Source organism: Triturus cristatus, chromosome 5_2 (assembly GCF_964204655.1).
Source record: "Triturus cristatus chromosome 5_2, aTriCri1.1, whole genome shotgun sequence".
NCBI classification, from domain to species: domain Eukaryota; kingdom Metazoa; phylum Chordata; class Amphibia; order Caudata; family Salamandridae; genus Triturus; species Triturus cristatus.
Window position 1 is genome coordinate 553,170,296 of NC_140588.1, and position 26,684 is coordinate 553,196,979.

Sequence of the window (26,684 nt, forward strand, 5' to 3'; positions counted from 1 at the left end):
TATTAGTATGGAAATCGTGAAAAGAAAATGTTTTTCATGCTGATTTACAACAGTTGATCTCCAATCGTAAAATATAAGCTTTTGGTCGGAGGCATGACAGGTACTGATCAAATTCTCATTTTTGAACTTTATTCACAAATCATATGATATGCTTTGTATACATCAACTGTATTGTTGGATCAATAATGAGTAAAAAGTGACTATCTCAATTTCAGGACATATAAAAGAGAAAGAAGTAGAAACTCATGTTTCAAATGCTGAGAGGCAACAACTGTTCATGATTTTCACCTCCACTAATTATATTTATTTTTATAATCTATATGTTTATATGTTCCTATAAATATACAGAGACATATAGCTATATATACAGAGATACATATGTACAGGTTGATTTTTACATGTTTATAAGTAAATGTGATGTTGTTCCAAATAAAACTTCTAAGAACTGAATGGAAAAGAAAATTGTAATGTTCAGATAAGTCCCACTGAAATTTGTACTCAGATCCCTGTTTTCAGTCTCCAGAGTGCTAACCACGACACCATCCACCCTCCCGTACCAGGGTGAGCTTTCCATTTTGACAGAAGAGATTTGCCTCAGGGGGCAACTTATCTTTCATTGAAAAATATTATCTCACATAAAAACCACTGTTCAACAGAGTTATAACGTTATTTGAGTCTTTTGGGCAACATCCTTCCCCAACATAGTTCAATATGCAAAAGTTTACCAGAATAGGAAAGCAATCCAATTCAGTTTCTCTTTGACAGTAGAATATTAAAAACTTTGACATTTCCACATTGCTGCAGCAGTTTGCACTCCTTTCACATGGGAGGTTCCATGGTGTAATGGTTAGCACTTTGGACTTTGAATCCAATGATCCGAGTTCAAATCTCGGTGGGACCATTTTATGACTCTTGACCAAATCATTTTCTTTCAAGTGTATTCATTAATATCACATATCTAATACCGGTAGGGTGAAAAATTAATTTATTGATTATACTCTAAAAGTTTACTAGATGTGAGCAAATAATAGAATTTTTACAATACCTGGAAACTAAATGGCTCAAAATAATGAGAGATTTTACAAACTCACTCTGGTTTCTCAAACTCATCACAGGGGCCTGATGCACGACATTACTTTTTAAAATCTTACTGTTATTGATAAGGGGAACAAGGAACTTTTTAATTGCAAAGCATTCATTAAAACAAAACTTGAGGAGTCAAACTTTGTATTACGGGGACCGAAGATGTGCAGTTTGAATAATATTCTTGAAATTCAGACGTACAAAGATTTTACACACTGATTTTCAACAGTAAATCCACAACCAATAAAGTTGAATCTTTTGAAAGACATGTCAAAGGTGTGAATCTGAAATTCACTTTCAAAGAAATTCACAATGAAATGCACTGTGTAAGTCCAGCATGTTGTCAGCTAAGAAATCAGCAAAAATGAACTATCTCATTACTGGCCATATAGATGAGAAAGGAAAATAAACTCATGTTTACAATGTGGATGTGAAAGAACAGTTTCTAGGTTCAGCTTCAATATTTATGTTTATGAATAATTGATATGTTCATATTGTCTAACAGCTATCTAGATGGATAAAGCTATGTATGCATCTATACATACTTATGCGTTCAAACGCATCAGTATAAAACGTTGATATTAGGTTTTTTCTAGACCAAATTCTAAAAAATGAGTTAAACAGCGAATCTCATAATTGTAGTAGGTCCCACCGAGATTTGAACTCGGATCGCTGGATTCAGAGTGCTAACCATTACACCTTGGAACCCTCTCACACAAGAGTGCCTTTTCCATTGAGACAAAAGAGAGCGCATCAGTGATGTCCTTCTCTTATATTGATAAAAAGATATCTCATTTGAATGGTCATAGTGGATAGAGATTTAATGTGATTTGATTCTTTTCAGCTATATTCTCTATAAAAGTGTTAAATATTCAAATGTTTATCTGAATATAAAAGTTATATCACAATGTTCATCTTTGCCTGTAGCATAATAAAACAGTCTACATTTCCAGACTACTGAAGCAATGTCTCTGTCTCCTGCATGGGTGGCTCGATAGAGCAATGGTTGGCAATTTGGACTTTGCATCCAATGATCCGATTTGAAACCTTGGAGGGACTTTTTTTATTACTCTTGAGCTTTTCCATTTCTTCATCTTTGTTCATTGATAGCTCAAATTCAACACCAGTAGGTTGAAAGAGTCAATTATTGAATGCTTTCAAAATGTCCATCAGCTTGAACAAGTTACATCAATACAAACTTTACAATACTTTGACATCAAATTTCTTCACAAAGTAGTTAGCCATTATAAAATCATATCCTGATTTTCTCAAACGCATTTCAGACGGGTGATTCACAGCATCACTTTTTCAAGCTTTCCCGCTATTGATAAGGCGAAAATAGCACATTTTGAATGAGAAGTTTTCTTCAATCAAACATAGAGGAACCCAAATGATGATCTCATTCAGCTAGTAAAAATGTTGTTTTATATTAGTATGGAAATCGTGAAAAGAAAATGTTTTTCATGCTGATTTACAACAGTTGATCTCCAATCGTAAAATATAAGCTTTTGGTCGGAGGCATGACAGGTACTGATCAAATTCTCATTTTTGAACTTTATTCACAAATCATATGATATGCTTTGTATACATCAACTGTATTGTTGGATCAATAATGAGTAAAAAGTGACTATCTCAATTTCAGGACATATAAAAGAGAAAGAAGTAGAAACTCATGTTTCAAATGCTGAGAGGCAACAACTGTTCATGATTTTCACCTCCACTAATTATATTTATTTTTATAATCTATATGTTTATATGTTCCTATAAATATACAGAGACATATAGCTATATATACAGAGATACATATGTACAGGTTGATTTTTACATGTTTATAAGTAAATGTGATGTTGTTCCAAATAAAACTTCTAAGAACTGAATGGAAAAGAAAATTGTAATGTTCAGATAAGTCCCACTGAAATTTGTACTCAGATCCCTGTTTTCAGTCTCCAGAGTGCTAACCACGACACCATCCACCCTCCCGTACCAGGGTGAGCTTTCCATTTTGACAGAAGAGATTTGCCTCAGGGGGCAACTTATCTTTCATTGAAAAATATTATCTCACATAAAAACCACTGTTCAACAGAGTTATAACGTTATTTGAGTCTTTTGGGCAACATCCTTCCCCAACATAGTTCAATATGCAAAAGTTTACCAGAATAGGAAAGCAATCCAATTCAGTTTCTCTTTGACAGTAGAATATTAAAAACTTTGACATTTCCACATTGCTGCAGCAGTTTGCACTCCTTTCACATGGGAGGTTCCATGGTGTAATGGTTAGCACTTTGGACTTTGAATCCAATGATCCGAGTTCAAATCTCGGTGGGACCATTTTATGACTCTTGACCAAATCATTTTCTTTCAAGTGTATTCATTAATATCACATATCTAATACCGGTAGGGTGAAAAATTAATTTATTGATTATACTCTAAAAGTTTACTAGATGTGAGCAAATAATAGAATTTTTACAATACCTGGAAACTAAATGGCTCAAAATAATGAGAGATTTTACAAACTCACTCTGGTTTCTCAAACTCATCACAGGGGCCTGATGCACGACATTACTTTTTAAAATCTTACTGTTATTGATAAGGGGAACAAGGAACTTTTTAATTGCAAAGCATTCATTAAAACAAAACTTGAGGAGTCAAACTTTGTATTACGGGGACCGAAGATGTGCAGTTTGAATAATATTCTTGAAATTCAGACGTACAAAGATTTTACACACTGATTTTCAACAGTAAATCCACAACCAATAAAGTTGAATCTTTTGAAAGACATGTCAAAGGTGTGAATCTGAAATCCACTTTCAAAGAAATTCACAATGAAATGCACTGTGTAAGTCCAGCATGTTGTCAGCTAAGAAATCAGCAAAAATGAACTATCTCATTACTGGCCATATAGATGAGAAAGGAAAATAAACTCATGTTTACAATGTGGATGTGAAAGAACAGTTTCTAGGTTCAGCTTCAATATTTATGTTTATGAATAATTGATATGTTCATATTGTCTAACAGCTATCTAGATGGATAAAGCTATGTATGCATCTATACATACTTATGCGTTCAAACGCATCAGTATAAAACGTTGATATTAGGTTTTTTCTAGACCAAATTCTAAAAAATGAGTTAAACAGCGAATCTCATAATTGTAGTAGGTCCCACCGAGATTTGAACTCGGATCGCTGGATTCAGAGTGCTAACCATTACACCTTGGAACCCTCTCACACAAGAGTGCCTTTTCCATTGAGACAAAAGAGAGCGCATCAGTGATGTCCTTCTCTTATATTGATAAAAAGATATCTCATTTGAATGGTCATAGTGGATAGAGATTTAATGTGATTTGATTCTTTTCAGCTATATTCTCTATAAAAGTGTTAAATATTCAAATGTTTATCTGAATATAAAAGTTATATCACAATGTTCATCTTTGCCTGTAGCATAATAAAACAGTCTACATTTCCAGACTACTGAAGCAATGTCTCTGTCTCCTGCATGGGTGGCTCGATAGAGCAATGGTTGGCAATTTGGACTTTGCATCCAATGATCCGATTTGAAACCTTGGAGGGACTTTTTTTATTACTCTTGAGCTTTTCCATTTCTTCATCTTTGTTCATTGATAGCTCAAATTCAACACCAGTAGGTTGAAAGAGTCAATTATTGAATGCTTTCAAAATGTCCATCAGCTTGAACAAGTTACATCAATACAAACTTTACAATACTTTGACATCAAATTTCTTCACAAAGTAGTTAGCCATTATAAAATCATATCCTGATTTTCTCAAACGCATTTCAGACGGGTGATTCACAGCATCACTTTTTCAAGCTTTCCCGCTATTGATAAGGCGAAAATAGCACATTTTGAATGAGAAGTTTTCTTCAATCAAACATAGAGGAACCCAAATGATGATCTCATTCAGCTAGTAAAAATGTTGTTTTATATTAGTATGGAAATCGTGAAAAGAAAATGTTTTTCATGCTTATTTACAACAGTTGATCTCCAATCGTAAAATATAAGCTTTTGGTCGGAGGCATGACAGGTACTGATCAAATTCTCATTTTTGAACTTTATTCACAAATCATATGATATGCTTTGTATACATCAACTGTATTGTTGGATCAATAATGAGTAAAAAGTGACTATCTCAATTTCAGGACATATAAAAGAGAAAGAAGTAGAAACTCATGTTTCAAATGCTGAGAGGCAACAACTGTTCATGATTTTCACCTCCACTAATTATATTTATTTTTATAATCTATATGTTTATATGTTCCTATAAATATACAGAGACATATAGCTATATATACAGAGATACATATGTACAGGTTGATTTTTACATGTTTATAAGTAAATGTGATGTTGTTCCAAATAAAACTTCTAAGAACTGAATGGAAAAGAAAATTGTAATGTTCAGATAAGTCCCACTGAAATTTGTACTCAGATCCCTGTTTTCAGTCTCCAGAGTGCTAACCACGACACCATCCACCCTCCCGTACCAGGGTGAGCTTTCCATTTTGACAGAAGAGATTTGCCTCAGGGGGCAACTTATCTTTCATTGAAAAATATTATCTCACATAAAAACCACTGTTCAACAGAGTTATAACGTTATTTGAGTCTTTTGGGCAACATCCTTCCCCAACATAGTTCAATATGCAAAAGTTTACCAGAATAGGAAAGCAATCCAATTCAGTTTCTCTTTGACAGTAGAATATTAAAAACTTTGACATTTCCACATTGCTGCAGCAGTTTGCACTCCTTTCACATGGGAGGTTCCATGGTGTAATGGTTAGCACTTTGGACTTTGAATCCAATGATCCGAGTTCAAATCTCGGTGGGACCATTTTATGACTCTTGACCAAATCATTTTCTTTCAAGTGTATTCATTAATATCACATATCTAATACCGGTAGGGTGAAAAATTAATTTATTGATTATACTCTAAAAGTTTACTAGATGTGAGCAAATAATAGAATTTTTACAATACCTGGAAACTAAATGGCTCAAAATAATGAGAGATTTTACAAACTCACTCTGGTTTCTCAAACTCATCACAGGGGCCTGATGCACGACATTACTTTTTAAAATCTTACTGTTATTGATAAGGGGAACAAGGAACTTTTTAATTGCAAAGCATTCATTAAAACAAAACTTGAGGAGTCAAACTTTGTATTACGGGGACCGAAGATGTGCAGTTTGAATAATATTCTTGAAATTCAGACGTACAAAGATTTTACACACTGATTTTCAACAGTAAATCCACAACCAATAAAGTTGAATCTTTTGAAAGACATGTCAAAGGTGTGAATCTGAAATTCACTTTCAAAGAAATTCACAATGAAATGCACTGTGTAAGTCCAGCATGTTGTCAGCTAAGAAATCAGCAAAAATGAACTATCTCATTACTGGCCATATAGATGAGAAAGGAAAATAAACTCATGTTTACAATGTGGATGTGAAAGAACAGTTTCTAGGTTCAGCTTCAATATTTATGTTTATGAATAATTGATATGTTCATATTGTCTAACAGCTATCTAGATGGATAAAGCTATGTATGCATCTATACATACTTATGCGTTCAAACGCATCAGTATAAAACGTTGATATTAGGTTTTTTCTAGACCAAATTCTAAAAAATGAGTTAAACAGCGAATCTCATAATTGTAGTAGGTCCCACCGAGATTTGAACTCGGATCGCTGGATTCAGAGTGCTAACCATTACACCTTGGAACCCTCTCACACAAGAGTGCCTTTTCCATTGAGACAAAAGAGAGCGCATCAGTGATGTCCTTCTCCTATATTGATAAAAAGATATCTCATTTGAATGGTCATAGTGGATAGAGATTTAATGTGATTTGATTCTTTTCAGCTATATTCTCTATAAAAGTGTTAAATATTCAAATGTTTATCTGAATATAAAAGTTATATCACAATGTTCATCTTTGCCTGTAGCATAATAAAACAGTCTACATTTCCAGACTACTGAAGCAATGTCTCTGTCTCCTGCATGGGTGGCTCGATAGAGCAATGGTTGGCAATTTGGACTTTGCATCCAATGATCCGATTTGAAACCTTGGAGGGACTTTTTTTATTACTCTTGAGCTTTTCCATTTCTTCATCTTTGTTCATTGATAGCTCAAATTCAACACCAGTAGGTTGAAAGAGTCAATTATTGAATGCTTTCAAAATGTCCATCAGCTTGAACAAGTTACATCAATACAAACTTTACAATACTTTGACATCAAATTTCTTCACAAAGTAGTTAGCCATTATAAAATCATATCCTGATTTTCTCAAACGCATTTCAGACGGGTGATTCACAGCATGACTTTTTTAAGCGTTCCCGCTATTGATAAGGCAAAAATAGCACATTTTGAATGAGAAGTTTTCTTCAATCAAACATAGAGGAACCCAAATGATGATCTCATTCAGCTAGTAAAAATGTTGTTTTATATTAGTATGGAAATCGTGAAAAGAAAATGTTTTTCATGCTGATTTACAACAGTTGATCTCCAATCGTAAAATATAAGCTTTTGGTCGGAGGCATGACAGGTACTGATCAAATTCTCATTTTTGAACTTCATTCACAAATCATATGATATGCTTTGTATACATCAACTGTATTGTTGGATCAATAATGAGTAAAAAGTGACTATCTCAATTTCAGGACATATAAAAGAGAAAGAAGTAGAAACTCATGTTTCAAATGCTGAGAGGCAACAACTGTTCATGATTTTCACCTCCACTAATTATATTTATTTTTATAATCTATATGTTTATATGTTCCTATAAATATACAGAGACATATAGCTATATATACAGAGATACATATGTACAGGTTGATTTTTACATGTTTATAAGTAAATGTGATGTTGTTCCAAATAAAACTTCTAAGAACTGAATGGAAAAGAAAATTGTAATGTTCAGATAAGTCCCACTGAAATTTGTACTCAGATCCCTGTTTTCAGTCTCCAGAGTGCTAACCACGACACCATCCACCCTCCCGTACCAGGGTGAGCTTTCCATTTTGACAGAAGAGATTTGCCTCAGGGGGCAACTTATCTTTCATTGAAAAATATTATCTCACATAAAAACCACTGTTCAACAGAGTTATAACGTTATTTGAGTCTTTTGGGCAACATCCTTCCCCAACATAGTTCAATATGCAAAAGTTTACCAGAATAGGAAAGCAATCCAATTCAGTTTCTCTTTGACAGTAGAATATTAAAAACTTTGACATTTCCACATTGCTGCAGCAGTTTGCACTCCTTTCACATGGGAGGTTCCATGGTGTAATGGTTAGCACTTTGGACTTTGAATCCAATGATCCGAGTTCAAATCTCGGTGGGACCATTTTATGACTCTTGACCAAATCATTTTCTTTCAAGTGTATTCATTAATATCACATATCTAATACCGGTAGGGTGAAAAATTAATTTATTGATTATACTCTAAAAGTTTACTAGATGTGAGCAAATAATAGAATTTTTACAATACCTGGAAACTAAATGGCTCAAAATAATGAGAGATTTTACAAACTCACTCTGGTTTCTCAAACTCATCACAGGGGCCTGATGCACGACATTACTTTTTAAAATCTTACTGTTATTGATAAGGGGAACAAGGAACTTTTTAATTGCAAAGCATTCATTAAAACAAAACTTGAGGAGTCAAACTTTGTATTACGGGGACCGAAGATGTGCAGTTTGAATAATATTCTTGAAATTCAGACGTACAAAGATTTTACACACTGATTTTCAACAGTAAATCCACAACCAATAAAGTTGAATCTTTTGAAAGACATGTCAAAGGTGTGAATCTGAAATTCACTTTCAAAGAAATTCACAATGAAATGCACTGTGTAAGTCCAGCATGTTGTCAGCTAAGAAATCAGCAAAAATGAACTATCTCATTACTGGCCATATAGATGAGAAAGGAAAATAAACTCATGTTTACAATGTGGATGTGAAAGAACAGTTTCTAGGTTCAGCTTCAATATTTATGTTTATGAATAATTGATATGTTCATATTGTCTAACAGCTATCTAGATGGATAAAGCTATGTATGCATCTATACATACTTATGCGTTCAAACGCATCAGTATAAAACGTTGATATTAGGTTTTTTCTAGACCAAATTCTAAAAAATGAGTTAAACAGCGAATCTCATAATTGTAGTATGTCCCACCGAGATTTGAACTCGGATCGCTGGATTCAGAGTGCTAACCATTACACCTTGGAACCCTCTCACACAAGAGTGCCTTTTCCATTGAGACAAAAGAGAGCGCATCAGTGATGTCCTTCTCTTATATTGATAAAAAGATATCTCATTTGAATGGTCATAGTGGATAGAGATTTAATGTGATTTGATTCTTTTCAGCTATATTCTCTATAAAAGTGTTAAATATTCAAATGTTTATCTGAATATAAAAGTTATATCACAATGTTCATCTTTGCCTGTAGCATAATAAAACAGTCTACATTTCCAGACTACTGAAGCAATGTCTCTGTCTCCTGCATGGGTGGCTCGATAGAGCAATGGTTGGCAATTTGGACTTTGCATCCAATGATCCGATTTGAAACCTTGGAGGGACTTTTTTTATTACTCTTGAGCTTTTCCATTTCTTCATCTTTGTTCATTGATAGCTCAAATTCAACACCAGTAGGTTGAAAGAGTCAATTATTGAATGCTTTCAAAATGTCCATCAGCTTGAACAAGTTACATCAATACAAACTTTACAATACTTTGACATCAAATTTCTTCACAAAGTAGTTAGCCATTATAAAATCATATCCTGATTTTCTCAAACGCATTTCAGACGGGTGATTCACAGCATGACTTTTTTAAGCGTTCCCGCTATTGATAAGGCAAAAATAGCACATTTTGAATGAGAAGTTTTCTTCAATCAAACATAGAGGAACCCAAATGATGATCTCATTCAGCTAGTAAAAATGTTGTTTTATATTAGTATGGAAATCGTGAAAAGAAAATGTTTTTCATGCTGATTTACAACAGTTGATCTCCAATCGTAAAATATAAGCTTTTGGTCGGAGGCATGACAGGTACTGATCAAATTCTCATTTTTGAACTTCATTCACAAATCATATGATATGCTTTGTATACATCAACTGTATTGTTGGATCAATAATGAGTAAAAAGTGACTATCTCAATTTCAGGACATATAAAAGAGAAAGAAGTAGAAACTCATGTTTCAAATGCTGAGAGGCAACAACTGTTCATGATTTTCACCTCCACTAATTATATTTATTTTTATAATCTATATGTTTATATGTTCCTATAAATATACAGAGACATATAGCTATATATACAGAGATACATATGTACAGGTTGATTTTTACATGTTTATAAGTAAATGTGATGTTGTTCCAAATAAAACTTCTAAGAACTGAATGGAAAAGAAAATTGTAATGTTCAGATAAGTCCCACTGAAATTTGTACTCAGATCCCTGTTTTCAGTCTCCAGAGTGCTAACCACGACACCATCCACCCTCCCGTACCAGGGTGAGCTTTCCATTTTGACAGAAGAGATTTGCCTCAGGGGGCAACTTATCTTTCATTGAAAAATATTATCTCACATAAAAACCACTGTTCAACAGAGTTATAACGTTATTTGAGTCTTTTGGGCAACATCCTTCCCCAACATAGTTCAATATGCAAAAGTTTACCAGAATAGGAAAGCAATCCAATTCAGTTTCTCTTTGACAGTAGAATATTAAAAACTTTGACATTTCCACATTGCTGCAGCAGTTTGCACTCCTTTCACATGGGAGGTTCCATGGTGTAATGGTTAGCACTTTGGACTTTGAATCCAATGATCCGAGTTCAAATCTCGGTGGGACCATTTTATGACTCTTGACCAAATCATTTTCTTTCAAGTGTATTCATTAATATCACATATCTAATACCGGTAGGGTGAAAAATTAATTTATTGATTATACTCTAAAAGTTTACTAGATGTGAGCAAATAATAGAATTTTTACACTACCTGGAAACTAAATGGCTCAAAATAATGAGAGATTTTACAAACTCACTCTGGTTTCTCAAACTCATCACAGGGGCCTGATGCACGACATTACTTTTTAAAATCTTACTGTTATTGATAAGGGGAACAAGGAACTTTTTAATTGCAAAGCATTCATTAAAACAAAACTTGAGGAGTCAAACTTTGTATTACGGGGACCGAAGATGTGCAGTTTGAATAATAATCTTGAAATTCAGACGTACAAAGATTTTACACACTGATTTTCAACAGTAAATCCACAACCAATAAAGTTGAATCTTTTGAAAGACATGTCAAAGGTGTGAATCTGAAATTCACTTTCAAAGAAATTCACAATGAAATGCACTGTGTAAGTCCAGCATGTTGTCAGCTAAGAAATCAGCAAAAATGAACTATCTCATTACTGGCCATATAGATGAGAAAGGAAAATAAACTCATGTTTACAATGTGGATGTGAAAGAACAGTTTCTAGGTTCAGCTTCAATATTTATGTTTATGAATAATTGATATGTTCATATTGTCTAACAGCTATCTAGATGGATAAAGCTATGTATGCATCTATACATACTTATGCGTTCAAACGCATCAGTATAAAACGTTGATATTAGGTTTTTTCTAGACCAAATTCTAAAAAATGAGTTAAACAGTGAATCTCATAATTGTAGTAGGTCCCACCGAGATTTGAACTCGGATCGCTGGATTCAGAGTGCTAACCATTACACCTTGGAACCCTCTCACACAAGAGTGCCTTTTCCATTGAGACAAAAGAGAGCGCATCAGTGATGTCCTTCTCTTATATTGATAAAAAGATATCTCATTTGAATGGTCATAGTGGATAGAGATTTAATGTGATTTGATTCTTTTCAGCTATATTCTCTATAAAAGTGTTAAATATTCAAATGTTTATCTGAATATAAAAGTTATATCACAATGTTCATCTTTGCCTGTAGCATAATAAAACAGTCTACATTTCCAGACTACTGAAGCAATGTCTCTGTCTCCTGCATGGGTGGCTCCATAGAGCAATGGTTGGCAATTTGGACTTTGCATCCAATGATCCGATTTGAAACCTTGGAGGGACTTTTTTTATTACTCTTGAGCTTTTCCATTTCTTCATCTTTGTTCATTGATAGCTCAAATCCAGCACCAGTAGGTTGAAAGAGTCAATTATTGAATGCTTTCAAAATGTCCATCAGCTTGAACAAGTTACATCAATACAAACTTTAAAATACTTTGACATCAAATTTCTTCACAAAGTAGTTAGCCATTATAAAATCATATCCTGATTTTCTCAAACGCATTTCAGACGGGTGATTCACAGCATCACTTTTTTAAGCGTTCCCGCTATTGATAAGGCAAAAATAGCACATTTTGAATGAGAAGTTTTCTTCAATCAAACATAGAGGAACCCAAATGATGATCTCATTCAGCTAGTAAAAATGTTGTTTTATATTAGTATGGAAATCGTGAAAAGAAAATGTTTTTCATGCTGATTTACAACAGTTGATCTCCAATCGTAAAATATAAGCTTTTGGTCGGAGGCATGACAGGTACTGATCAAATTCTCATTTTTCGAACTTCATTCACAAATCATATGATATGCTTTGTATACATCAACTGTATTGTTGGATCAATAATGAGTAAAAAGTGACTATCTCAATTTCAGGACATATAAAAGAGAAAGAAGTAGAAACTCATGTTTCAAATGCTGAGAGGCAACAACTGTTCATGATTTTCACCTCCACTAATTATATATATTTTTATAATCTATATGTTTATATGTTCCTATAAATATACAGAGACATATAGCTATACATACAGAGATACATATGTACAGGTTGATTTTTACATGTTTATAAGTAAATGTGATGTTGTTCCAAATAAAACTTCTAAGAACTGAATGGAAAAGAAAATTGTAATGTTCAGATAAGTCCCACTGAAATTTGTACTCAGATCCCTGTTTTCAGAGTCCAGAGTGCTAACCACGACACCATCCACCCTCCCGTACCAGGGTGAGCTTTCCATTTTGACAGAAGAGATTTGCCTCAGGGGGCAACTTATCTTTCATTGAAAAATATTATCTCACATAAAAACCACTGTTCAACAGAGTTATAACGTTATTTGAGTCTTTTGGGCAACATCCTTCCCCAACATAGTTCAATATGCAAAAGTTTACCAGAATAGGAAAGCAATCCAATTCAGTTTCTCTTTGACAGTAGAATATTAAAAACTTTGACATTTCCACATTGCTGCAGCAGTTTGCACTCCTTTCACATGGGAGGTTCCATGGTGTAATGGTTAGCACTTTGGACTTTGAATCCAATGATCCGAGTTCAAATCTCGGTGGGACCATTTTATGACTCTTGACCAAATCATTTTCTTTCAAGTGTATTCATTAATATCACATATCTAATACCGGTAGGGTGAAAAATTAATTTATTGATTATACTCTAAAAGTTTACTAGATGTGAGCAAATAATAGAATTTTTACAATACCTGGAAACTAAATGGCTCAAAATAATGAGAGATTTTACAAACTCACTCTGGTTTCTCAAACTCATCACAGGGCCCTGATGCACGACATTACTTTTTAAAATCTTACTGTTATTGATAAGGGGAACAAGGAACTTTTTAATTGCAAAGCACTCATTAAAACAAAACTTGAGGAGTCAAACTTTGTATTACGGGGACCGAAGATGTGCAGTTTGAATAATATTCTTGAAATTCAGACGTACAAAGATTTTACACACTGATTTTCAACAGTAAATCCACAACCAATAAAGTTGAATCTTTTGAAAGACATGTCAAAGGTGTGAATCTGAAATTCACTTTCAAAGAAATTCACAATGAAATGCACTGTGTAAGTCCAGCATGTTGTCAGCTAAGAAATCAGCAAAAATATACTATCTCATTACTGGCCATATAGATGAGAAAGGAAAATAAACTCATGTTTACAATGTGGATGTGAAAGAACAGTTTCTAGGTTCAGCTTCAATATTTATGTTTATGAATAATTGATATGTTCATATTGTCTAACAGCTATCTAGATGGATAAAGCTATGTATGCATCTATACATACTTATGCGTTCAAACGCATCAGTATAAAACGTTGATATTAGGTTTTTTCTAGACCAAATTCTAAAAAATGAGTTAAACAGTGAATCTCATAATTGTAGTACGTCCCACCGAGATTTGAACTCGGATCGCTGGATTCAGAGTGCTAACCATTACACCTTGGAACCCTCTCACACAAGAGTGCCTTTTCCATTGAGACAAAAGAGAGCGCATCAGTGATGTCCTTCTCTTATATTGATAAAAAGATATCTCATTTGAATGGTCATAGTGGATAGAGATTTAATGTGATTTGATTCTTTTCAGCTATATTCTCTATAAAAGGGTTAAATATTCAAATGTTTATCTGAATATAAAAGTTATATCACAATGTTCATCTTTGCCTGTAGCATAATAAAACAGTCTACATTTCCAGACTACTGAAGCAATGTCTCTGTCTCCTGCATGGGTGGCTCGATAGAGCAATGGTTGGCAATTTGGACTTTGCATCCAATGATCCGATTTGAAACCTTGGAGGGACTTTTTTTATTACTCTTGAGCTTTTCCATTTCTTCATCTTTGTTCATTGATAGCTCAAATTCAACACCAGTAGGTTGAAAGAGTCAATTATTGAATGCTTTCAAAATGTCCATCAGCTTGAACAAGTTACATCAATACAAACTTTACAATACTTTGACATCAAATTTCTTCACAAAGTAGTTAGCCATTATAAAATCATATCCTGATTTTCTCAAACGCATTTCAGACGGGTGATTCACAGCATCACTTTTTTAAGCTTTCCCGCTATTGATAAGGCGAAAATAGCACAATTTGAATGAGAAGTTTTCTTCAATCAAACATAGAGGAACCCAAATGATGATCTCATTCAGCTAGTAAAAATGTTGTTTTATATTAGTATGGAAATCGTGAAAAGAAAATGTTTTTCATGCTGATTTACAACAGTTGATCTCCAATCGTAAAATATAAGCTTTTGGTCGGAGGCATGACAGGTACTGATCAAATTCTCATTTTTGAACTTTATTCACAAATCATATGATATGCTTTGTATACATCAACTGTATTGTTGGATCAATAATGAGTAAAAAGTGACTATCTCAATTTCAGGACATATAAAAGAGAAAGAAGTAGAAACTCATGTTTCAAATGCTGAGAGGCAACAACTGTTCATGATTTTCACCTCCACTAATTATATTTATTTTTATAATCTATATGTTTATATGTTCCTATAAATATACAGAGACATATAGCTATATATACAGAGATACATATGTACAGGTTGATTTTTACATGTTTATAAGTAAATGTGATGTTGTTCCAAATAAAACTTCTAAGAACTGAATGGAAAAGAAAATTGTAATGTTCAGATAAGTCCCACTGAAATTTGTACTCAGATCCCTGTTTTCAGTCTCCAGAGTGCTAACCACGACACCATCCACCCTCCCGTACCAGGGTGAGCTTTCCATTTTGACAGAAGAGATTTGCCTCAGGGGGCAACTTATCTTTCATTGAAAAATATTATCTCACATAAAAACCACTGTTCAACAGAGTTATAACGTTATTTGAGTCTTTTGGGCAACATCCTTCCCCAACATAGTTCAATATGCAAAAGTTTACCAGAATAGGAAAGCAATCCAATTCAGTTTCTCTTTGACAGTAGAATATTAAAAACTTTGACATTTCCACATTGCTGCAGCAGTTTGCACTCCTTTCACATGGGAGGTTCCATGGTGTAATGGTTAGCACTTTGGACTTTGAATCCAATGATCCGAGTTCAAATCTCGGTGGGACCATTTTATGACTCTTGACCAAATCATTTTCTTTCAAGTGTATTCATTAATATCACATATCTAATACCGGTAGGGTGAAAAATTAATTTATTGATTATACTCTAAAAGTTTACTAGATGTGAGCAAATAATAGAATTTTTACAATACCTGGAAACTAAATGGCTCAAAATAATGAGAGATTTTACAAACTCACTCTGGTTTCTCAAACTCATCACAGGGGCCTGATGCACGACATTACTTTTTAAAATCTTACTGTTATTGATAAGGGGAACAAGGAACTTTTTAATTGCAAAGCATTCATTAAAACAAAACTTGAGGAGTCAAACTTTGTATTACGGGGACCGAAGATGTGCAGTTTGAATAATATTCTTGAAATTCAGACGTACAAAGATTTTACACACTGATTTTCAACAGTAAATCCACAACCAATAAAGTTGAATCTTTTGAAAGACATGTCAAAGGTGTGAATCTGAAATTCACTTTCAAAGAAATTCACAATGAAATGCACTGTGTAAGTCCAGCATGTTGTCAGCTAAGAAATCAGCAAAAATGAACTATCTCATTACTGGCCATATAGATGAGAAAGGAAAATAAACTCATGTTTACAATGTGGATGTGAAAGAACAGTTTCTAGGTTCAGCTTCAATATTTATGTTTATGAATAATTGATATGTTCATATTGTCTAACAGCTATCTAGATGGATAAAGCTATGTATGCATCTATACATACTTATGCGTTCAAACGCATCAGTATAAAACGTTGATATTAGGTTTTTTCTAGACCAAATTCTAAAAAATGAGTTAAACAGTGAATCTCATAATTGTAGTACGTCCCACCGAGATTTGAACTCGGATCGCTGGATTCAGAGTGCTAACCATTACACCTTGGAACCCTCTCACACAAGAGTGCCTTTTCCATTGAGACAAAAGAGAGCGCATCAGTGATGTCCTTCTCTTATATTGATAAAAAGATATCTCATTTGAATGGTCATAGTGGATAGAGATTTAATGTGATTTGATTCTTTTCAGCTATATTCTCTATAAAAGGGTTAAATATTCAAATGTTTATCTGAATATAAAAGTTATATCACAATGTTCATCTTTGCCTGTAGCATAATAAAACAGTCTACATTTCCAGACTACTGAAGCAATGTCTCTGTCTCCTGCATGGGTGGCTCGATAGAGCAATGGTTGGCAATTTGGACTTTGCATCCAATGATCCGATTTGAAACCAAGGAGGGACTTTTTTTATTACTCTTGAGCTTTTCCATTTCTTCATCTTTGTTCATTGATAGCTCAAATTCAACACCAGTAGGTTGAAAGAGTCAATTATTGAATGCTTTCAAAATGTCCATCAGCTTGAACAAGTTACATCAATACAAACTTTACAATACTTTGACATCAAATTTCTTCACAAAGTAGTTAGCCATTATAAAATCATATCCTGATTTTCTCAAACGCATTTCAGACGGGTGATTCACAGCATCACTTTTTCAAGCTTTCCCGCTATTGATAAGGCGAAAATAGCACATTTTGAATGAGAAGTTTTCTTCAATCAAACATAGAGGAACCCAAATGATGATCTCATTCAGCTAGTAAAAATGTTGTTTTATATTAGTATGGAAATCGTGAAAAGAAAATGTTTTTCATGCTGATTTACAACAGTTGATCTCCAATCGTAAAATATAAGCTTTTGGTCGGAGGCATGACAGGTACTGATCAAATTCTCATTTTTGAACTTCATTCACAAATCATATGATATGCTTTGTATACATCAACTGTATTGTTGGATCAATAATGAGTAAAAAGTGACTATCTCAATTTCAGGACATATAAAAGAGAAAGAAGTAGAAACTCATGTTTCAAATGCTGAGAGGCAACAACTGTTCATGATTTTCACCTCCACTAATTATATTTATTTTTATAATCTATATGTTTATATGTTCCTATAAATATACAGAGACATATAGCTATATATACAGAGATACATATGTACAGGTTGATTTTTACATGTTTATAAGTAAATGTGATGTTGTTCCAAATAAAACTTTTAAGAACTGAATGGAAAAGAAAATTGTAATGTTCAGATAAGTCCCACTGAAATTTGTACTCAGATCCCTGTTTTCAGAGTCCAGAGTGCTAACCACGACACCATCCACCCTCCCGTACCAGGGTGAGCTTTCCATTTTGACAGAAGAGATTTGCCTCAGGGGGCAACTTATCTTTCATTGAAAAATATTATCTCACATAAAAACCACTGTTCAACAGAGTTATAACATTATTTGAGTCTTTTGGGCAACATCCTTCCCCAACATAGTTCAATATGCAAAAGTTTACCAGAATAGGAAAGCAATCCAATTCAGTTTCTCTTTGACAGTAGAATATTAAAAACTTTGACATTTCCACATTGCTGCAGCAGTTTGCACTCCTTTCACATGGGAGGTTCCATGGTGTAATGGTTAGCACTTTGGACTTTGAATCCAATGATCCGAGTTCAAATCTCGGTGGGACCATTTTATGACTCTTGACCAAATCATTTTTTTCAAGTGTATTCATTAATATCACATATCTAATACCGGTAGGGTGAAAAATTAATTTATTGATTATACTCTAAAAGTTTACTAGATGTGAGCAAATAATAGAATTTTTACAATACCTGGAAACTAAATGGCTCAAAATAATGAGAGATTTTACAAACTCACTCTGGTTTCTCAAACTCATCACAGGGGCCTGATGCACGACATTACTTTTTAAAATCTTACTGTTATTGATAAGGGGAACAAGGAACTTTTTAATTGCAAAGCATTCATTAAAACAAAACTTGAGGAGTCAAACTTTGTATTACGGGGACCGAAGATGTGCAGTTTGAATAATAATCTTGAAATTCAGACGTACAAAGATTTTACACACTGATTTTCAACAGTAAATCCACAACCAATAAAGTTGAATCTTTTGAAAGACATGTCAAAGGTGTGAATCTGAAATTCACTTTCAAAGAAATTCACAATGAAATGCACTGTGTAAGTCCAGCATGTTGTCAGCTAAGAAATCAGCAAAAATGAACTATCTCATTACTGGCCATATAGATGAGAAAGGAAAATAAACTCATGTTTACAATGTGGATGTGAAAGAACAGTTTCTAGGTTCAGCTTCAATATTTATGTTTATGAATAATTGATATGTTCATATTGTCTAACAGCTATCTAGATGGATAAAGCTATGTATGCATCTATACATACTTATGCGTTCAAACGCATCAGTATAAAACGTTGATATTAGGTTTTTTCTAGACCAAATTCTAAAAAATGAGTTAAACAGTGAATCTCATAATTGTAGTAGGTCCCACCGAGATTTGAACTCGGATCGCTGGATTCAGAGTGCTAACCATTACACCTTGGAACCCTCTCACACAAGAGTGCCTTTTCCATTGAGACAAAAGAGAGCGCATCAGTGATGTCCTTCTCTTATATTGATAAAAAGATATCTCATTTGAATGGTCATAGTGGATAGAGATTTAATGTGATTTGATTCTTTTCAGCTATATTCTCTATAAAAGTGTTAAATATTCAAATGTTTATCTGAATATAAAAGTTATATCACAATGTTCATCTTTGCCTGTAGCATAATAAAACAGTCTACATTTCCAGACTACTGAAGCAATGTCTCTGTCTCCTGCATGGGTGGCTCGATAGAGCAATGGTTGGCAATTTGGACTTTGCATCCAATGATCCGATTTGAAACCTTGGAGGGACTTTTTTTATTACTCTTGAGCTTTTCCATTTCTTCATCTTTGTTCATTGATAGCTCAAATTCAACACCAGTAGGTTGAAAGAGTCAATTATTGAATGCTTTCAAAATGTCCATCAGCTTGAACAAGTTACATCAATACAAACTTTACAATACTTTGACATCAAATGTCTTCACAAAGTAGTTAGCCATTATAAAATCATATCCTGATTTTCTCAAACGCATTTCAGACGGGTGATTCACAGCATCACTTTTTTAAGCGTTCCCGCTATTGATAAGGCAAAAATAGCACATTTTGAATGAGAAGTTTTCTTCAATCAAACATAGAGGAACCCAAATGATGATCTCATTCAGCTAGTAAAAATGTTGTTTTATATTAGTATGGAAATCGTGAAAAGAAAATGTTTTTCATGCTGATTTACAACAGTTGATCTCCAATCGTAAAATATAAGCTTTTGGTCGGAGGCATGACAGGTACTGATCAAATTCTCATTTTTCGAACTTCATTCACAAATCATATGATATGCTTTGTATACATCAACTGTATTGTTGGATCAATAATGAGTAAAAAGTGACTATCTCAATTTCAGGACATATAAAAGAGAAAGAAGTAGAAACTCATGTTTCAAATGCTGAGAGGCAACAACTGTTCAGGATTTTCACCTCCACTAATTATATTTATTTTTATAATCTATATGTTTATATGTTCCTATAAATATACAGAGACATATAGCTATATATACAGAGATACATATGTACAGGTTGATTTTTACATGTTTATAAGTAAATGTGATGTTGTTCCAAATAAAACTTTTAAGAACTGAATGGAAAAGAAAATTGTAATGTTTAGATAAGTCCCACTGAAATTTGTACTCAGATCCCTGTTTTCAGAGTCCAGAGTGCTAACCACGACACCATCCACCCTCCCGTACCAGGGTGAGCTTTCCATTTTGACAGAAGAGATTTGCCTCAGGGGGCAACTTATCTTTCATTGAAAAATATTATCTCACATAAAAACCACTGTTCAACAGAGTTATAACGTTATTTGAGTCTTTTGGGCAACATCCTTCCCCAACATAGTTCAATATGCAAAAGTTTACCAGAATAGGAAAGCAATCCAATTCAGTTTCTCTTTGACAGTAGAATATTAAAAACTTTGACATTTCCACATTGCTGCAGCAGTTTGCACTCCTTTCACATGGGAGGTTCCATGGTGTAATGGTTAGCACTTTGGACTTTGAATCCAATGATCCGAGTTCAAATCTCGGTGGGAGCATTTTATGACTCTTGACCAAATCATTTTCTTTCAAGTGTATTCATTAATATCACATATCTAATACCGGTAGGGTGAAAAATTAATTTATTGATTATACTCTAAAAGTTTACTAGATGTGAGCAAATAATAGAATTTTTACAATACCTGGAAACTAAATGGCTCAAAATAATGAGAGATTTTACAAACTCACTCTGGTTCTCAAACTCATCACAGGGGCCTGATGCACGACATTACTTTTTAAAATCTTACTGTTATTGATAAGGGGAACAAGGAACTTTTTAATTGCAAAGCATTCATTAAAACAAAACTTGAGGAGTCAAACTTTGTATTACGGGGACCGAAGATGTGCAGTTTGAATAATAATCTTGAAATTCAGACGTACAAAGATTTTACACACTGATTTTCAACAGTAAATCCACAACCAATAAAGTTGAATCTTTTGAAAGACATGTCAAAGGTGTGAATCTGAAATTCACTTTCAAAGAAATTCACAATGAAATGCACTGTGTAAGTCCAGCATGTTGTCAGCTAAGAAATCAGCAAAAATGAACTATCTCATTACTGGCCATATAGATGAGAAAGGAAAATAAACTCATGTTTACAATGTGGATGTGAAAGAACAGTTTCTAGGTTCAGCTTCAATATTTATGTTTATGAATAATTGATATGTTCATATTGTCTAACAGCTATCTAGATGGATAAAGCTATGTATGCATCTATACATACTTATGCGTTCAAACGCATCAGTATAAAACGTTGATATTAGGTTTTTTCTAGACCAAATTCTAAAAAATGAGTTAAACAGTGAATCTCATAATTGTAGTAGGTCCCACCGAGATTTGAACTCGGATCGCTGGATTCAGAGTGCTAACCATTACACCTTGGAACCCTCTCACACAAGAGTGCCTTTTCCATTGAGACAAAAGAGAGCGCATCAGTGATGTCCTTCTCTTATATTGATAAAAAGATATCTCATTTGAATGGTCATAGTGGATAGAGATTTAATGTGATTTGATTCTTTTCAGCTATATTCTCTATAAAAGTGTTAAATATTCAAATGTTTATCTGAATATAACAGTTATATCACAATGTTCATCTTTGCCTGTAGCATAATAAAACAGTCTACATTTCCAGACTACTGAAGCAATGTCTCTGTCTCCTGCATGGGTGGCTCGATAGAGCAATGGTTGGCAATTTGGACTTTGCATCCAATGATCCGATTTGAAACCTTGGAGGGACTTTTTTTATTACTCTTGAGCTTTTCCATTTCTTCATCTTTGTTCATTGATAGCTCAAATTCAACACCAGTAGGTTGAAAGAGTCAATTATTGAATGCTTTCAAAATGTCCATCAGCTTGAACAAGTTACATCAATACAAACTTTACAATACTTTGACATCAAATTTCTTCACAAAGTAGTTAGCCATTATAAAATCATATCCTGATTTTCTCAAACGCATTTCAGACGGGTGATTCACAGCATCACTTTTTTAAGCGTTCCCGCTATTGATAAGGCAAAAATAGCACATTTTGAATGAGAAGTTTTCTTCAATCAAACATAGAGGAACCCAAATGATGATCTCATTCAGCTAGTAAAAATGTTGTTTTATATTAGTATGGAAATCGTGAAAAGAAAATGTTTTTCATGCTGATTTACAACAGTTGATCTCCAATCGTAAAATATAAGCTTTTGGTCGGAGGCATGACAGGTACTGATCAAATTCTCATTTTTCGAACTTCATTCACAAATCATATGATATGCTTTGTATACATCAACTGTATTGTTGGATCAATAATGAGTAAAAAGTGACTATCTCAATTTCAGGACATATAAAAGAGAAAGAAGTAGAAACTCATGTTTCAAATGCTGAGAGGCAACAACTGTTCATGATTTTCACCTCCACTAATTATATTTATTTTTATAATCTATATGTTTATATGTTCCTATAAATATACAGAGACATATAGCTATATATACAGAGATACATATGTACAGGTTGATTTTTACATGTTTATAAGTAAATGTGATGTTGTTCCAAATAAAACTTTTAAGAACTGAATGGAAAAGAAAATTGTAATGTTCAGATAAGTCCCACTGAAATTTGTACTCAGATCCCTGTTTTCAGAGTCCAGAGTGCTAACCACGACACCATCCACCCTCCCGTACCAGGGTGAGCTTTCCATTTTGACAGAAGAGATTTGCCTCAGGGGGCAACTTATCTTTCATTGAAAAATATTATCTCACATAAAAACCACTGTTCAACAGAGTTATAACATTATTTGAGTCTTTTGGGCAACATCCTTCCCCAACATAGTTCAATATGCAAAAGTTTACCAGAATAGGAAAGCAATCCAATTCAGTTTCTCTTTGACAGTAGAATATTAAAAACTTTGACATTTCCACATTGCTGCAGCAGTTTGCACTCCTTTCACATGGGAGGTTCCATGGTGTAATGGTTAGCACTTTGGACTTTGAATCCAATGATCCGAGTTCAAATCTCGGTGGGACCATTTTATGACTCTTGACCAAATCATTTTTTTCAAGTGTATTCATTAATATCACATATCTAATACCGGTAGGGTGAAAAATTAATTTATTGATTATACTCTAAAAGTTTACTAGATGTGAGCAAATAATAGAATTTTTACAATACCTGGAAACTAAATGGCTCAAAATAATGAGAGATTTTACAAACTCACTCTGGTTTCTCAAACTCATCACAGGGGCCTGATGCACGACATTACTTTTTAAAATCTTACTGTTATTGATAAGGGGAACAAGGAACTTTTTAATTGCAAAGCATTCATTAAAACAAAACTTGAGGAGTCAAACTTTGTATTACGGGGACCGAAGATGTGCAGTTTGAATAATAATCTTGAAATTCAGACGTACAAAGATTTTACACACTGATTTTCAACAGTAAATCCACAACCAATAAAGTTGAATCTTTTGAAAGACATGTCAAAGGTGTGAATCTGAAATTCACTTTCAAAGAAATTCACAATGAAATGCACTGTGTAAGTCCAGCATGTTGTCAGCTAAGAAATCAGCAAAAATGAACTATCTCATTACTGGCCATATAGATGAGAAAGGAAAATAAACTCATGTTTACAATGTGGATGTGAAAGAACAGTTTCTAGGTTCAGCTTCAATATTTATGTTTATGAATAATTGATATGTTCATATTGTCTAACAGCTATCTAGATGGATAAAGCTATGTATGCATCTATACATACTTATGCGTTCAAACGCATCAGTATAAAACGTTGATATTAGGTTTTTTCTAGACCAAATTCTAAAAAATGAGTTAAACAGTGAATCTCATAATTGTAGTAGGTCCCACCGAGATTTGAACTCGGATCGCTGGATTCAGAGTGCTAACCATTACACCTTGGAACCCTCTCACACAAGAGTGCCTTTTCCATTGAGACAAAAGAGAGCGCATCAGTGATGTCCTTCTCTTATATTGATAAAAAGATATCTCATTTGAATGGTCATAGTGGATAGAGATTTAATGTGATTTGATTCTTTTCAGCTATATTCTCTATAAAAGTGTTAAATATTCAAATGTTTATCTGAATATAAAAGTTATATCACAATGTTCATCTTTGCCTGTAGCATAATAAAACAGTCTACATTTCCAGACTACTGAAGCAATGTCTCTGTCTCCTGCATGGGTGGCTCGATAGAGCAATGGTTGGCAATTTGGACTTTGCATCCAATGATCCGATTTGAAACCTTGGAGGGACTTTTTTTATTACTCTTGAGCTTTTCCATTTCTTCATCTTTGTTCATTGATAGCTCAAATTCAACACCAGTAGGTTGAAAGAGTCAATTATTGAATGCTTTCAAAATGTCCATCAGCTTGAACAAGTTACATCAATACAAACTTTACAATACTTTGACATCAAATGTCTTCACAAAGTAGTTAGCCATTATAAAATCATATCCTGATTTTCTCAAACGCATTTCAGACGGGTGATTCACAGCATCACTTTTTTAAGCGTTCCCGCTATTGATAAGGCAAAAATAGCACATTTTGAATGAGAAGTTTTCTTCAATCAAACATAGAGGAACCCAAATGATGATCTCATTCAGCTAGTAAAAATGTTGTTTTATATTAGTATGGAAATCGTGAAAAGAAAATGTTTTTCATGCTGATTTACAACAGTTGATCTCCAATCGTAAAATATAAGCTTTTGGTCGGAGGCATGACAGGTACTGATCAAATTCTCATTTTTCGAACTTCATTCACAAATCATATGATATGCTTTGTATACATCAACTGTATTGTTGGATCAATAATGAGTAAAAAGTGACTATCTCAATTTCAGGACATATAAAAGAGAAAGAAGTAGAAACTCATGTTTCAAATGCTGAGAGGCAACAACTGTTCAGGATTTTCACCTCCACTAATTATATTTATTTTTATAATCTATATGTTTATATGTTCCTATAAATATACAGAGACATATAGCTATATATACAGAGATACATATGTACAGGTTGATTTTTACATGTTTATAAGTAAATGTGATGTTGTTCCAAATAAAACTTTTAAGAACTGAATGGAAAAGAAAATTGTAATGTTCAGATAAGTCCCACTGAAATTTGTACTCAGATCCCTGTTTTCAGAGTCCAGAGTGCTAACCACGACACCATCCACCCTCCCGTACCAGGGTGAGCTTTCCATTTTGACAGAAGAGATTTGCCTCAGGGGGCAACTTATCTTTCATTGAAAAATATTATCTCACATAAAAACCACTGTTCAACAGAGTTATAACGTTATTTGAGTCTTTTGGGCAACATCCTTCCCCAACATAGTTCAATATGCAAAAGTTTACCAGAATAGGAAAGCAATCCAATTCAGTTTCTCTTTGACAGTAGAATATTAAAAACTTTGACATTTCCACATTGCTGCAGCAGTTTGCACTCCTTTCACATGGGAGGTTCCATGGTGTAATGGTTAGCACTTTGGACTTTGAATCCAATGATCCGAGTTCAAATCTCGGTGGGAGCATTTTATGACTCTTGACCAAATCATTTTCTTTCAAGTGTATTCATTAATATCACATATCTAATACCGGTAGGGTGAAAAATTAATTTATTGATTATACTCTAAAAGTTTACTAGATGTGAGCAAATAATAGAATTTTTACAATACCTGGAAACTAAATGGCTCAAAATAATGAGAGATTTTACAAACTCACTCTGGTTCTCAAACTCATCACAGGGGCCTGATGCACGACATTACTTTTTAAAATCTTACTGTTATTGATAAGGGGAACAAGGAACTTTTTAATTGCAAAGCATTCATTAAAACAAAACTTGAGGAGTCAAACTTTGTATTACGGGGACCGAAGATGTGCAGTTTGAATAATAATCTTGAAATTCAGACGTACAAAGATTTTACACACTGATTTTCAACAGTAAATCCACAACCAATAAAGTTGAATCTTTTGAAAGACATGTCAAAGGTGTGAATCTGAAATTCACTTTCAAAGAAATTCACAATGAAATGCACTGTGTAAGTCCAGCATGTTGTCAGCTAAGAAATCAGCAAAAATGAACTATCTCATTACTGGCCATATAGATGAGAAAGGAAAATAAACTCATGTTTACAATGTGGATGTGAAAGAACAGTTTCTAGGTTCAGCTTCAATATTTATGTTTATGAATAATTGATATGTTCATATTGTCTA

At 33.6% G+C, this 26,684-nt stretch overlaps 9 non-coding genes across 9 annotated transcripts; all 9 read left to right on the plus strand.

Moving 5' to 3' along the window:
- The first annotated feature begins 829 nt into the window (after nt 1-829).
- Nucleotides 830-901, plus strand: TRNAQ-UUG (transfer RNA glutamine (anticodon UUG)). Its single transcript has one exon. It is a non-coding gene; the product is annotated as a tRNA-Gln (tRNA).
- A 2,438-nt stretch (nt 902-3,339) lies between these two features.
- TRNAQ-UUG (transfer RNA glutamine (anticodon UUG)) lies at nt 3,340-3,411 on the plus strand. The gene has a single exon. It is a non-coding gene; the product is annotated as a tRNA-Gln (tRNA).
- Nucleotides 3,412-5,849: 2,438 nt separating this feature from the next.
- On the plus strand, nt 5,850-5,921 carry TRNAQ-UUG (transfer RNA glutamine (anticodon UUG)). Its single transcript has one exon. It is a non-coding gene; the product is annotated as a tRNA-Gln (tRNA).
- A 2,438-nt stretch (nt 5,922-8,359) lies between these two features.
- Nucleotides 8,360-8,431, plus strand: TRNAQ-UUG (transfer RNA glutamine (anticodon UUG)). Its single transcript has one exon. It is a non-coding gene; the product is annotated as a tRNA-Gln (tRNA).
- Nucleotides 8,432-10,869: 2,438 nt separating this feature from the next.
- TRNAQ-UUG (transfer RNA glutamine (anticodon UUG)) lies at nt 10,870-10,941 on the plus strand. The gene has a single exon. It is a non-coding gene; the product is annotated as a tRNA-Gln (tRNA).
- A 2,439-nt stretch (nt 10,942-13,380) lies between these two features.
- Nucleotides 13,381-13,452, plus strand: TRNAQ-UUG (transfer RNA glutamine (anticodon UUG)). Its single transcript has one exon. It is a non-coding gene; the product is annotated as a tRNA-Gln (tRNA).
- Nucleotides 13,453-15,890: 2,438 nt separating this feature from the next.
- Nucleotides 15,891-15,962, plus strand: TRNAQ-UUG (transfer RNA glutamine (anticodon UUG)). The gene has a single exon. It is a non-coding gene; the product is annotated as a tRNA-Gln (tRNA).
- Nucleotides 15,963-18,400: 2,438 nt separating this feature from the next.
- Nucleotides 18,401-18,472, plus strand: TRNAQ-UUG (transfer RNA glutamine (anticodon UUG)). The gene has a single exon. It is a non-coding gene; the product is annotated as a tRNA-Gln (tRNA).
- A 4,948-nt stretch (nt 18,473-23,420) lies between these two features.
- TRNAQ-UUG (transfer RNA glutamine (anticodon UUG)) lies at nt 23,421-23,492 on the plus strand. The gene has a single exon. It is a non-coding gene; the product is annotated as a tRNA-Gln (tRNA).
- The last annotated feature ends 3,192 nt before the right edge of the window (nt 23,493-26,684 follow it).